The sequence below is a fragment of the Hevea brasiliensis genome, unplaced genomic scaffold (assembly GCF_030052815.1).
Source record: "Hevea brasiliensis isolate MT/VB/25A 57/8 unplaced genomic scaffold, ASM3005281v1 Scaf11, whole genome shotgun sequence".
Taxonomy (NCBI): Eukaryota; Viridiplantae; Streptophyta; class Magnoliopsida; order Malpighiales; family Euphorbiaceae; genus Hevea; species Hevea brasiliensis.
The window spans coordinates 16,346-32,648 of record NW_026614597.1 but is presented as its reverse complement, the minus strand read 5'-3'; positions in this window follow the sequence as shown (position 1 = coordinate 32,648).

Sequence of the window (16,303 nt, the reverse complement as noted above, 5' to 3'; positions counted from 1 at the left end):
TGATTGTAAATTTTTTCTCAAAAATATCCTGCACTCACCACATATTGCTCATAATTTACTTTCAGTTTCTACTTTTACTGCTCATAATAATTGTTCTCTTGAATTTTATCCTGACAAAATTCTTGTGAAGGATATCTCCACCAAATAGGTTCTTTACCACGGCCGGAGTGAAAATGGTCTCTACCAGTTACCTCTTCAAACTAGCTCTTTGTCATCTCCGCAGGCTCATCTTGTGCAATTCAGTGTTTGGCATGATTGGCTAGCCCATGCTAATGCTTGAATTGTTAATCAGATTTTATCTTCTAATAATTTGCCTGTTAATAAAACTGGTTCTAATTTGCCTTGTAATTCTTGTCACATTAGTAAAAGTCATAAACTTCCTTTCTTTGAGTCACACACTCGTACTACTTAGCCCTTGCAACTTATTATTTCTAATGTCTGGGGTCCATCTCTTGAACCTTCAGTCGAAGGACATCATTATTTTGTGATTTTCTATGATCACTTTACTCGTTATTGCTGGATATATTTTATGAAACAGAAATCTGAAGTCTTAAATATATTCATCAAATTTCATCACATTGTTGAATGATATTTTGGTTTACCATTAAAGTCATTTTAAGCTGATTGGGGGGGAGGGGGGGGGGGGGGGGGTAACCAATTATTTGCGGGATAATGGAATTACCCAACGTGTGTCTTTCCCTCAAATCCCTGAACAAAATGGTTGTGCTGAGCGCAAACACCATCATATTGTAGGAACAAGTAATGCTCTTTTACTTCACTCAGCTGTCCTAAATAAATACTGGAATTATGCCTTCGAAACAGCTGTTTACACAATTAATGGATTACCTTCTGTTCCTACTGGATCAATTACCCCATATGAACTGTTATTTAAACAACCCCCTAATTATAAGGAATTAAAAGTCTTTGGGTGTTTGTGTTACCCATGGTTAAAACCGTATGCTCCAAATAAATTTTCTCCTCGATCTAGTCCATGTATTTTCTTAGGGTACAGTAAATTGCATAAGGGCTACCTTTGTTTAGATTCTGTTTCATTTAAACTCCATATCTCATGACATGTTCTTTTTTATGAATAGGTGTTCCCTTATAAGAATATTCAAGAAATTGCACCTACAGTCCGTGGCAGTGACGCCACTACTTCATCGTACCCACTGCCTTTGCTACCAAACACTGTCATGCATCATTCCACCAATTCATCATGCCCATCTTCTTTGCCAAACACTACAGTTGGAATATTAGGCTCACCTCCCAAAACAAATCCAATACAACCACATGTCTCATCTACATTATCACCACCTCAGTCCTCATTAAATTCACCACTGACCGAACCTTCTCCTCCACCTCCAGCCATGTCATCTATCCTAACCAGTAATGTCTCACCATCTCCATCACGTCTTTTATCCCGTTACACCTCATCCCCCCTACTTCCATACCTGGTCTACCTCTCCTTGTTGATATCTCCTCATATCCCGAATTTGAGTCTGCTATTCCACTTGACCCTCCCTTACCTCAATCCACAAATACTCACCCTATGGTTACATGTAGCAAAACGGGACACCTAAAACCCAAAGCGTTTTTCGCTACAACTCCTCTACCTCCTGTTCCCACATGCTACTCCAAAGCAGTACTAGATGAAAACTAGTGAAGAGCAATGTCTGTTGAAATAAATGCATTGGTTCAAACCAATACCTGGACATTGGTACCCAAAACAGAAGCACAGAATGTTGTGGGCTACAAGTGGGTATATCGCATTAAATAAAAAATCGGATGGATCCATTAATCGATTTAAAGCATGGTTAGTTGCCAAAGCATACCATCAGCGCCTGGGGGTTGGACTTCTCTGACACCTTTTCTCTAGTTCTCAAACCCACAACACTTCAAACTGTGCTATCAATTACAATATCGCATGGCTGGACTCTTCGATAACTAGATGTGTCGAATGCTTTTTTACACGGTGATCTTCATGAACCTGTTTACATGAGTCAACCACAAGGGTTTGTGGATATTGACAAAGCTGATTATGTCTGTAAGCTAAATCGCAGTCTATATGGTCTTCGCCAAGTGCCTCGTCATTGGCATGCAAAACTTAAAGAAGCACTAGTTGCCTTACATTTTAAGTCATCCACAGCTGATACTACTCTATTCCATTACACTTCTAGTGCTACACGATTGTTGTGTCTTGTTTATGTTGATGACCTCATCATCACAGGGAATAATAAAAAGGCTATTTCAGACATGATTAGTGCTCTTCAACAGCACTTTATGTTAAAAGATATGGGCCAATTAGACTATTTTCTTGGGATAGAAGTTCATCATTTAATAACAGGTCTTTTACTCACTTAGAGTAAATATAATGATGATCTCTTAGTGAAAGCAAATATGGCGAATTGCAATGGTATCGCTAGTCCAGCATGTCCCAAAACCAAGTTACACTTACAAGATTCCAGTCCGACAACTGATCCTCATTTATATCACACCATAGTCGGTAGACTTTAGTATTTATCCTTGACTAGACCTGATGTCTCTTATGCTGTCCACCGTGTCTCTCAATTTCTCCATGAGCCAACTGAAAATCACTGGTCAGCTTGCAAACGCATTCTGCGTTATTTAAAGCATACTTAACACTATGGTCTGTTCCTTCGCAAATCTTCCACTCCTCACCTTAGTGCTTATGCTGATGCAGACTGGGCCTCAAATCTAGAAGATCGCAAGTCTATTTCAGGCTATGCAATATACCTAGGCACCAACCTTGTATCTTGGTCAACTCGAAAACAGCCCACAGTTGCCCGCTCATTTACTGAAGTAGAATACAGATCAGTTGGAGCAGCTACAACAGAACTTGTTTGGCTTTAATCTCTTTTACAAGACATGGGTTTTTCTTCCTCTAGTTGCTCCACATTATGGTGTGACAATGTCGGAGCAACGTGTTTAGCCAGTAACCCCGTATTTCATTTCAGGACCAAACACATTGAAGTTGAGTTCCACTTTGTTCGTGATCTTGTATCTAAAAAGCAGCTCCAAATACGATACATTGCATCTAAGGATAAACTAGCTGATCTTTTGACTAAAGCCGTTTCAAGGTCATGACATACCGCCCTTTATCAGCTTTTGTCAATCCGACCTCTTCCCAGTTCGGATTGAGGGGGTGTGATAAGGTTTATCCAATAGTTATAACTGATATCTTGTTGTAACAGATCATATTTGTTGTTATCTCTATCTCTATCTCTAATAACTTAGGATAACCTTAAGTGTATATCTTGCACCTCCTCTGTATATCCAGTAGTTGCTATATATATATATATATATATATATATATATATATATATATACTCTTATTAATTACTTTAGAGGTTACAATATATATATATATATATATATATATATATATATATATATATATATACTCTTATTAATTACTTTAGAGGTTACAATATATATATATATATATATATATATATATATATTGTAACCTCTAAAGTAATTAATAAGAGTAAGAATTCTACAGTAATTACATAAAAAATATATGGTAGCAATTTTTATTATCATTGAAAATTTTTTACAACAATAGTTATATCTGCCAATAACAATTTTTTTTTTTAGCAACAATCATAAATTTGTTACATAGTATCTATTGCCACAATTTTATAGCAACAACATGCAACAATTCATATGTTGCTGCCATAAACTTATGACAATAAATTTTATGCTTTTGGTAGCAAAAATTTATGCTGTTGAATCTAATATTTCTTGTCGTGACACTATGTTAGTATATTGTCCTAAATGTGGCGACTCTTGCTCTATTAGTGCCCCCAAAATGGAAGACACATAATTATGGTTGTGCCCCCAGTTGATTATACTATTTCTGTAGTGTCCAAAAAGTGGCTATAGTTTGGAGCAATGTGCAATAGCCTCACTTTAGCTAGTCCATACATTTGACTATTCTGGTGACCAATGTCTGACCAGATAGCTAGAATGTCTGGAACTATAATTAGACTAGAGTGAGGAGTCATAAATAATTCAAATAAGTATAAGAAAAATTAAGAAAAAATTTTAAAAATGAAATACAACAAAGTAAAATGAATCGGTACCCTGGTGATGGGTGACCCTAACAGGAAATTGCTGTCTTCACAGCTAGTAGCCCTAAACTCGAGGGAAATCCCGTGAAATAATTTCTGGAATGTTAGAGAAGAGTTACAGCACCCTAGGTAGCATTAGAATGCCAACAAAAGGTTAGGAGAATTTTTAAGATCGATATAGACAGTTTTGGCTCCTTAAGCCAAACGGAGGGCATTTTGATCATTTTGCCTTCAAAGATGATTTTTGACTGACTTGTCCATTTTAGTGGGTGAATTATATGACATAAAATATGAATAAATATTGTTAAAAATTTAATTAAAAATGAGTAAAAATAAAAGAAAAGGAAAATGAAAGAAAAAGCTTAATTATGACATCATGCTTGAGTAAGCATGATGCCATTATAACCTCCCAACCAATCCTATTTAGACACACAATTATAAAACCATTAAAAAGACATAAAATTGACAAAAAAAATTTAGACCTTCTTCTTCCCTTTTAGCTAGCCAAACCAGCTCTTCCCTAGCTCCTCCATTTTTCTTTGTCTTCAAACCTCAAAACCTTAACACTAAAAATAATCCTTAGATCCTCTAAAAGAGTTTGGCAGCCAAGACCTTAACACTAAAAATAATCCTTAGATCCTCTAAAAGAGTTTGGCAGCCAAGAAGTGGAGGAAGAGTGAAGTTTATTTAAAGGAAAAATTCTGCCAAGTAAGAGGTTAGTGTTATTTTGCTTCCTCTCTCTTCTTGTATCCATGTTAGAACCTTAAATTCAACTAGGAATTGTGGAAAAAGAAAGAAAAATATGCATGTTAAGGTCACTTTAAATTTCAGCAGCCAAGAGAGGGTGAGGGTTTTGATGTTTTAGTTGCAATTAAGTTTATATATTAATGTCAATTAATGTATATATGTGATGGATAGGTTGATGGAGTATAGGTTGCATGAGATGAATATGGAAGTTAGGGTTTTAACCTCAATTTAGAAATTTTGTATTGTGACTTGAATTTGATGATGTTGAGGTTGACTATTGACTATTAGAAGTGCTATGAATATGAATTGAAGTTTGGAAGTTGGGAATTGAAAATTGGGAGTGTTATTCTTATGTAGAGAATTCTAGACCTATGAGTCTAGTGTGTTTAAATGAAAATAACTGGAGCTAGACAGCTCCAATTAGTGTGAGGCTAATTGGAGATAAAATTTGAGACCTTAAGAAACATTTTTTGTGAAGAAACCATGCCTAGAAAAACCAACCTATGTTGTCCTAAAAATTGACCTAATCTGGGTAACACACATATTGCTTGGAAAAGTGAACAAATGAACAGTGTTTGTTCATTTGACCATAACTCAGTGTAGAAATATCCAAATAACCTGAATTTTATATCAATGGAAAGATTAGACAATTTAGAACAACTTTTATGAAGAATACAAACTCAAATTCTGAACCTAACCAATTCAAATTGCTAGTCCAAGTTAGGACCCCAAATCTAGCAGAACTAAATTTGCCCAGAAAATATAGGTAAGGACCAATCTGGCCAGTAATGGTAAATTGACCATAACTTGAGCTACAAAACTCCAAATGGAGTGATTCAAAAATAAAATTAAAGAAGACACATAAAGGAACAACTTTGGTGAAGAAAATTTTATCAAATTTCCACTGTAACAATGACCAATAAAATAGAAAACTTAAGGTATGAAATCTGAAAATTTTGAATAACATAAAATAAGTCTTGATATGGTATTGGCAATCAATGCCAATAAAAATAAAATGCAAAATGTGGTATCTTGGTGAACTTAGGCTTAACAAATCTATTATGAATTAAAAAGTCAACTTTTGTGTAGGAATGGCCAAGTAAATAGTAACAACCAAAATTAATGGAGTGAAAGGTACCTCACTTAAATGATTTAATGAATGTTTAAATTATGTAAATGTGTAGATGAGGTTTGTATTCTCATCACAAATAGAACTTAGGAGACATTGTTAATATATTTTGAAATGTGGTTTGGAAATCAATATAAATGAAAATATTGAACCTAGGGACATGCAAAATGATGTAATAAATTAGATAAGGAATTAGAAAGGAAAAATAGATGATATAATTGATAAATTGTGAATTATATAAATGATGTTCATGAATATATGTATTAGATGAAATTGAGTCTAGATATTGTATTTCCACTAGGAAATAAAGTTTAGAATGTTACAACAAATATATATAATGGAATAAATAATGAAATAATTATTATAAATTGTGATCATATGAATGACATAATGAATGAATAAATAAATCATATTAATGTATGAATGAGACATTAGTTCTCATTTTTGTGAAAAGGACTAATACTTTGGGTACACTGGTTTAGAAGGATAATTGATGTAAATTGCGATCATATAAATGATTAAATGAATGTATAAATTATAATTGGAATTTGTCATGAAATATTGAAGTTATAAAACACAATATATTAACATTTAATGGTACTATGTGCTCATGTATTGCCTAGACAAGTGTGTCAGATTGGATAGATTGGCATGCCAATAGGGTATTGTTTTAGCAGTACTGCGTAAGGCTTTATGCCTGTATTTATGGCTTTATGCCTGTACTCATGGCTTAATCCCCGCACTCATAGCTTTATGCCCGTAATCATAGCTTTTATGCCCGATTATATGTTATCATGGCTTTTTAGCCATACTGACTGCATATGTGGTTGACGTTCTGCGTCCCATGGTATGACGGCCCGAGGCACCATGATGTCCAGTGCCAACGACCCATTATCTAGTTTAGTCAGCCTGTCATAGGTTACTTGGACAGTGAAATTTATTGAAATGAGTTAAGAATAATAGCAACTGAAAATATTAGCAATTAAATAAAAGAGTAAGAATATTTAAAATAAATTAGATTAGTTATTTAGTAGAAAGAATTGAAATGAATTGGAACGATATTAAAATTTAATTATTATGAAATAATCTGCGATAACCTAGAAAGTATTGAATGAAATGATAAAAAGATTTACAAAAGAGATATAAGTATATTGCTACTATGAATTTAGGAATAAATTGCTTCTTAAGAGGAATAAATTAGAACAAAAGATAGTTGATATTATTATATTAAATTAGATTAAATTCTAGAGTATCCAAGGTATAATTCATTTCTTTCTTTATTTGTATATTATTTTCTTTATTGTATTATCGCACCACTAAGCAGCAATGCTTAGCGCGATTGATTTGTTTCCTCGCGCAGGTACTGAAGATAAAGCCCAGTGGATATTGATTAGGATTTTTGGAGTCTAGATCTGCAGAAATGTCATAAGTGCTCAAAGTTGTCACCTCCTCAGCAATGCATGTAAATAGGGCTCACATTAGTCATATTATGTAATTTGTAAATTATAATTATTTATTATGTTGTAATGAAAATTAGGAAATTGTATGTAATATGCGCCTGATGTAAATTATGAATTTATGCAATTAGTTTGCAAATTATGTAAACTAATGAAAATGAGAATATTGATATATGTAATAAGCATGAATGAATTTGTACAAATGAGTATGGATTTGAATTACATAATATTTTTGAAATGATGATATGAGTATGGATGAATTATTGTATGGAAAATATTAGTGAAAATTTCAAGCAGGTGAATAGTAAAATATGCCAACTGGCAATAAAATAAGGGAAACTCCGCTGGTTTCTCCTTAGATAAATAATTAATATTAAAATATAATGAGTTCAATATTTTTAAAGAAATAAAATAAGATAAGTTAGGGTACTCCGTCACCGAATGTAACATACCTTGCTCGTTTACACTGTAGACGAGTGAGAGGGTGTTACACAGTGAGTGTCACAATTGTTTAAAGAGTATTGTTTAGTACATGTGCAATTGTAGTGAGATTAAATTGTAGGGCATTTTTGTGGGTTTGTGAGTGAGAGTGTTTGAGAGAAATAATTAGTGATTGTAATTATTTTTCTCATAATAGTTGATTATTTATGGAGTAGACTATCATTAAATCACTTTAAATTTTTTTTCCTTATTTATTGTGAGATTATTTTCATAACATTTTAAATAACATAAAATTATTTTTAGATATTTTTAATATTAATTATTTCAAAATTAAAAAAAAAAGATAAAAATACTATTCTAATTAAAGTTGTGCATAATTTGATTTAAATAAAAAACTTAACAAATCAATTTAATTTGAAAATTCAATTTAATTTTTATTACTATAGTTTTTAGTATATTCGATTCAGTTTGATTTTCATAAAACAAGAATTAACCAAACTAATATTAATACATATTGCTTTTTTTTTTTATCGTAAGTTGAGTGTTTGGGGTTGCTTAGTTGGCTTGAATTTAGTTTTGACCATTTGAGTTAAGTTTTTCCTGACTTTTTAATTTAATTTTTAAATTAAAAAAAAAACTACATTTCAATTTAGGGATTATGGTTAAAAATGTTGCCACCATCTCAATTCATTTTTGTCCTTTATCCTATGCATTTTGCTCTAACCATCTCAATTTCTTTCCACTCTTCCATATGTTCTGCTAATTTTGGGTATGCAAATCCTAGGCATATGAAGAAGAATCATAGATATTAAGCATCTTCGCATGGAGTGTGCTCCTTCATGCTGGAGTAAAGGAAACTCAAGAAGATCTAGTAGTTTCACTATATTAATCTTGAGGCTGCTATTAAAGGTTTTCTAACTAAAAACTCCTAGATGCCATGTATGGTTATGTGACTGTAAAACCCACCACTTTTCGATGTTTGAATTCTTATCATTGATGGAAAATTCTTTTGGAAATTAGGGTTTCATGGACAAAGGAAATAATGGTAAGTTCTATATATGTAACACCCCTATTGGTATAGCCTGGTACATTTCACTGTTTCGGTGACCGGTGTCGGTCCGGACAATTAAGGGGATTAGAACCATACTTAAGACAACTAGAGAAGCCATAAACACAAATAATTAGTAATGTTTAATTAGTTAACTATAAATAAGAAAAACAGAACATAAGAGGTTAAACGAGTCGAGAGTCACAGCGATGGGTGACCTCCTCGGGAACGACTGCGAAGTCATTTTAAACTCAAATTTCGAACAGTAAAAAGTGACGCTGCGGTCCTTAGGACCCTTATGAACACAGTGGAAAAGAGAAAATCATGAAAAAGAACTGTTAAGCCAGTCAAATAATTAGGTCGAGAGCGGAAGAAATATGGAATTATTTACAAGCGGGTTGAACCGCGAGGGGCAATTTGGTCAATTGACCACGAGTGACTCGACCTAATCACAAATAAAATCGGAGAAAAGAAAATTTAAGAAACGAGAATTAAATTAAAGAACTAATAGAAAAAAATAAATAGAAAAAAAAAGAGAAGATGGAAAAGTCAAAGGTGATGACATCATGCATGATGTCATAAAGAATTAATTAAATTATTTATTAAATGGGATTTTTGGTCTTCAAAAAGGGGATAAGACTAAAGAAAATAAAACAAAAAAAAAAAATTAGAAAAGTATCTTCTTCTTCCCTTGGTTTGCCGGCCCACCTTCTCCCTCTCATCTCCATGGAATTCTTCCATTTAAGCTTACAATTAAGCTTGATTTTCTCCACTTAATCAACATAACTCCCTTAAATACCTCACTAGAACTTGTAATCTCAACTTAGGAAGAAGAGTATAAGAAGAAAGAAGGGCTAAAGCTAGAGATTTGAAGCTTTAAGTTAAGGTTAGTATGTTAACTCCTTATTTTTCCATTTAAATGCATAATTAGTGTTTGAAATGAGCTTGGAACTTGATTAAATGAAACAAATATGGGGGAAGGACCATTGCTGAAATTTTGGTCTAGTTGAAGGGAGTATGAATTGCATGAATTTAATGAGTTTGAATGAGTGTAGAAACCTTAATTAGTTGAATGATTAGCATTAAAACCATTAATGTAGTTAAATACAATGAATTAGTGAGATTAGGGTTTGAATGTTAGGGTTTGTGAATCAAATTTTGGAGAAATACATAAATAATATCTTTGACCAATTGTGGACTGAAAAATGGTCAATAATGACCAAAGGAAATGTGTGGGAATTATTAGAATGGGAGTCAAATTCGTAGGTCAAATGGTCATGCTGCTGGCAGCATGACCAAACCTACTTTGAAGAACCAAAACGGGAATTTTACAAGCCCAATTGATATGCCACCAATTGGAGATGAAAATAGACATAAAATAGCACAATTTTTATTAAGGAACCATGGCCAAAAACTGACTAAAACTTGGTGAACCAATTGACCAAAGTGAAATGAGAGCAGGCTGCCACTGCACCAAACTGACCAAATGAACAGTAACTGTTCATTTGGTCATAATTCGAGCTAGACAGGTCAAATTGACCTGAAATTTTACCAGAAATTAGATAAGATATAGATCTAAAACTTTCATGAAGAACACCAACCCAAATTATGCCATTAACCCAGTCAAATTATTGAGCAACGTTGAGTTATTAAACCTGCAACTCTGCAGAATTACCATTGAGCAGTAAAGTTCCAATGGCTATAACTCTCTCTAGAAAACTCTGATTTAGGTGAATCTTGAACCGATGGAAACATAAGACATAGTAGAACATTTCATATGAAGGAAATTAGACCAAATTATGAACTTAACTTGATCAAATTACTGAACAAAGTTGGATCAAAAACCTGCCAGAATCATAGTTGCAGTATGAATAGTGCACGTGAACAGTAACTATATTTTGGCTATAACTTGAGCTACAAAAATCCGATTGGGGTGATCCAAAAATGAGAATACACTTAAAACAATAAGGAACATTTTCTATGAAGGAAGTTTTGCCAAATTCCAACAGTAGATTGACCAATAGAACAGTGCAACTTTGGAGCACCAAAACCGAAAATTGGCAATTTTGCCAAAATGACCTAAGCTTTGAGAAAATGACCAAAACCAACAAGTTTAATGACCAAAATGTGGTATGTGGGTGAAGTTGGAGTTCCCATACCTATTAAGCCTTAGAAAGTCAACTATTTGACTTGAATAGTACAGTGAATAGTAACCCGAAATACAAAATTTAAAGAACGTCGAATTTAGCACGTTAGAGCTAGGTAATTGTAAAGCTAAATTTATTTTAGATTTATGTTAAGTTCTAGTACTAAAACATTGTAAAATTGTGTGTTTCAGTTGAAAAGAATATCGGGAAGGAACCCGAGGAACCGAGTCGAGGCTAAGGGACGACTCGCTTGAGGTTTGTGCACAATAAACCCTATTTAAGCATTTTACCCTTGAAAAATTGATTTAGCACGCATTATGAATTTATGAACTTTTGTGTTGCCACCTTGTGATCAAATTGTAACTTTGGAAATTGATTTGATTTTTGTATGCAATTTTTGAATGAAATGTTTGAAATGGATTTTTTATTTACACTTAGCATGACAGTTACTTATTATTCCTCCTCCATTTATGGGGTTGAGATCGTTTATTTTCCTCCTTCTCTGGCTTGCCAGTTGAGGTTGTAGATCGAATGAGTACTCATTAGCTAGCTAGCCACCTCCCTCATTGATTTTCATTAATGGGGTTGAGATTGCTTTGTCATGGTGTACAACACGGCATTGATCGGGAATTTTGTGTCATTGCTTAAGTTGTGTATGACTTTGGCAACACTGTGTTTATGAAATTGTTTGACTAAACTGTGTTTAGTAGATTATTTGACAAAATGATGTTGTTATGAACTTTAATATTTGTGAAATGTGATTGAAAAACATTTAAATTGTGTTTGGCAATGAATGATTTAATTATTGCATTTTAAATTTTTATTATGCACCACTGAATATTTTTATACTCAGCGATAGCTTATTTTGCTGTCGCAGATAAGAGCAAGGGGAAAGCCGCAGAGTGAGCTGCTGTTGAATCAAGGACTACTCTGACCATTTTGTACGGGTATTATTTTATACCCTTGTAGATAATCTTGATGTAAATATAGAAATGTTATTTGTATCAATGCAAGTTGAGCAGTTGTAAATAAATTGTAACAATATTATTTTGGATTTTCTTCTGTAAATTTAATATTTGTTCATATGAATTTTCTGCTTTATGCTTTGTGAATGGAAATATTAAATATTTTGAGATGATTGAGTCATTGAAGGTTGGGAGTTGTGAAATATTTTTGGAAGTGCTTTTTACAGGTCTTTGAAGAACTGGTTTCTCAAAATACAGAGGGAACTCTGTCAAAATTTTTATAAAATTTGCAGTAAAATTAAAATGGACAAAAATTTTTATTAGTATTTAAACTTGAATAAATGATTTTAAATTCTTATCAAAATGCTCACCACTTCCAAAATGTAAGAAAATTGTTTTAAAATCCCTTGTAGGGTACTTAATGAGTTATCGGTAGGTGAAGTTTGATAGTTCATTAAGTATTATACAGGATCATGTTATGCCTTACAGAGGGGTAAGGTGTGACATGTTTTAGTGGTATCAGAGCATGTTTTTTTTTCAATAAATTTTGACTATGTGTATGAACATTTTATTGATAAGTACAACTGCTCAAGTGTCTTTAAATTGATACATATGACATATTTACATCATGAATATGCACTAACGGAGGTCAACCTCCTTGTGTTTGATCTCAGGAAGTAGAAATTTTGAGAAAACGGAATGGAAGGAGGAGATCATTAGAAGAACAATGCTGAGGCTGAGGTTCAAGGGGAAGCCCCAACAGTCCAGAATGTGAGTGGGTCAGCCACTCCAGCTCCTGCTCCAGCACCGCAGTTTCCTGCTCAATTTATGCAGCAGATGGCTGCCTTCTTTCAGCAAATGGCGGGTAATGTGCCACCCCAAGCTCAGATGCCAGTACCTGTAGCACAACCACAGCCCTCAGCTCGGCAATATGAAAAATTGATGAAATTTGGGGCTACCGAGTTTAAAGGCACTGTGGATCCACTGGAGGCAGAATAGTGGTTGGAAAGAATGGAACGAGTTTTCAGAAAGCTGCAATGTACGGAAGAGCTGAAGTTTGAGTATTCTATTTCCTTGTTGCAAGGGGATGCGTTTAAATGGTGGAAGACCATCCCCCACAGCCTGATTGAGCCACCTGTGCTGACATGGACAGACTTTTTGAGGGAGTTCCGACAGAAATGGGTTCCCGATGCATATGTGGATATGAAGTTGCAAGAATTCTTGAGTTTGAAACAAGGGAACCGAACTGTAGCAGAATATGAGAGAGATTTCTCAAGGCTAAGCCACTATGCTGGAAACTTAGTCTCCACCCCCAAAGACAGATGCAAGAGGTTTGAGTTTGGGCTAAGGCAGAATTTGAGAATGCAAGTAGTGGGTTTCAGACATCAGAATTTTGCTGAATTGATCTCACAGGCCCTGGAATTGGAAAGGATAGAATCAGAAGGGGCAGTGAAGAAGGGTACACAAGAGAAAACTGAAAAGACTACGGGGCAAGCATCTGAAAGTGGTTCTGGGAAGAGGAAACAGTTTGGGGGATCTAGCTCCCGTAAATCTGGCAGAGGCAGATTTTCTGGCCAAAGACCACCCCGGTCTGGTCAGCAGACCCAACAAGCTTCTCGAGGATCTCTATCAGTACGACAGTGTGAGACTTGTGGGAAAACTCATGGCGGGGTTTGTTTTAAAGCTACTGGCGCATGTTTTAACTGTGGAGGGAGCGGACATTTCGCGAAGGATTGCACTAGCCCGCGCCGGTCTGGATCTTTCACTACATCTGAAGGATCAGCCCAAGTCTCTGCACCCAGAGGGTCACAGTCAGCTGCTAGAGGCAGAGGCAGAGGTAGGGGTCCTGGTAGCACTTCTGGAAGTCAGAGCACTGTTAACCAGCCATCACCCAGTGGCGCACCAGTCAGAGTGTATACCATGCATCAGAGGGAGGAAGCTGAAACATCAGATGTGGTAGCTGGTATTTTCTCCATCCTTGACCAAGATGTGTATGTGTTATTTGATCCTGGCTCCACACATTCATATGTTAGTGCTAGTGTGATGTGCTCTACTGCTATTCAGTGTGTACCGATGGACTATGATGTGCTAGTAACTAGTCCATTAGGCCAGGAGGTCAGGGTAAATAGGCTATATAAGGATTGTCCTTTGGTGATCCAAGGACACACTTTTCTATCTGATTTAATTGAAATGCCCTTTAGAGATTATGACATTATCTTGGGCATGGATTGGCTAGCCAGGCATCACGCCATGATTGAATGTAGACTGAAGACAATCACTTTTGGTCTTCCTCAGTATGGTGATGTAGTAATACATGGGGAGAGACAATTATTGCCTTCAAACATCATTTCAGCTGCACTGGCCAGGAAAATGATTAGAAAAGGGTGTGAGGCGTACTTGGCACATGTGATAGACACCCAAGTGGGGAGTCCAGCACTGAGGGACATTCCTCCTGTATGTGACTTTCCGGATGTGTTTCCTGATGAATTGCCAGGATTACCTTCAGAAAGAGAAGTGTAGTTTGAAATTGATGTTATGCCTGGTGTGGACCCAATCTCCATAACACCATACAGAATGGCACCTGCAGAACTAAAAGAATTGAAAGTACAATTGCAAGAGTTGCTTGATAAGGGCTTCATCCGCCCTAGTGTGTCACCTTGGGGAGCGCCAGTATTGTTTGTTAAGAAGAAGGATGGCACTCTCCGGTTATGCATTGATTATCAGTAATTGAATAAGGTGACAATAAAGAACAGATACCCATTGCCCCGTATTAATGATTTGTTTGATCAGTTGAGGGGTGCAGCTGTGTTCTCCAAAATTGACCTGAGATCAGGTTATTATCAGCTGAAAGTACAAGAGCAGAGTATTGCTAAAACCGCCTTCAGAACCCGTTATGGCCATTATGAGTTCTTGGTCATGCCATTCGGGTTAACTAATGCTTCGGCTGCTTTTATGGATCTGATGAATACTATCTTCAGACCATACCTCGACCAGTTTGTTGTGGTATTTATTGATGATATATTGGTCTATTCGAGGAATACAGAAGAGCATGATAGACATCTGTGGATTGTACTGCAGACTTTGAGGGAGAAACAGCTATATGCCAAATTGTCGAAGTGTGAATTTTGGCTGAGAGAAATATCTTTTTTGGGGCACATAGTATCAGAAGAGGGTATTAAGGTAGATCCTAGCAAAATTGAAGCTGTCCTTAATTGGAAGCCACCCAGAAATGTCACAGAGATTCGTAGTTTTCTGGGTTTAGCCGAATACTACCGTCGATTTGTGAAGGGATTATCCATGTTGGCATCTCCATTGACCAAGCTGCTTAGGAAGGATGTGAAATTTCAGTGGACGGACAAATGCCAGTAAAGTTTTGATGAATTGAAGAGACGTTTGACAGAGGCTCCAGTCCTGACTTTACCTACACTGGGTAAAGAATATACAGTTTACAATGATGCTTCTCACAATAAGTTAGGTTGTGTGTTGATGCAAGATCGAAATGTCATTGCCTATGCATCACGCCAGCTGAAACCGCATGAGAGGAATTATCCGACACATGACTTGGAGCTTGCAGCCATTGTGTTTGCTCTTAAGATCTGGAGACATTATTTGTATGGGGATAAATGTTACATCTACACAGATCATAAGAGTTTGAAGTATTTGGGCACCCAAAAAGAGTTGAATTTGAGACAGAGGAGATGGTTAGAGTTGATAAAAGACTATGATTGTCTAATAGACTATCAGCCAGGGAAAGCTAATGTTGTGGCTGACACCCTAAGTCGCAAGACTATGGCAAGTCTACAAGTTACTCCCTTGTCTTTGGTGCATGAGTTGAGATCATTACATGCCAGTTTAAAGATTAATGATGAGGAGCAGACAGCAGTTGCATGGCATGTACAGCCAGTGTTGGTTGATCAGATTAGAATGGCTGCTCAGAATGATAAGAAGTATCAGAAGCTGATGGAAGAAGTCCAGCAGGGTAAGAAACCAGAGTTCTCAATCAGAGATGATGGTTTACTGCTACACCAAGGCAGAATGTGTGTTCCTAATGATGTTAATTTGAGGTAGATCATTTTGAAGGAAGCACATGAGTCTCCTTTTGCTATGCACCCTGGTGGTACAAAAATGTATAGAGGGCTAAAGGAGCATTACTGGTGGATGGGTTTAAAAAGAGACGTGGCAGAGTTTGTATCCAAATGCCTAACTTGTCAGCAAGTAAAGGCAGAGCATCAAGTACCCACTGGGTTGTTACATCCACTATCAGTGCCAGAATGG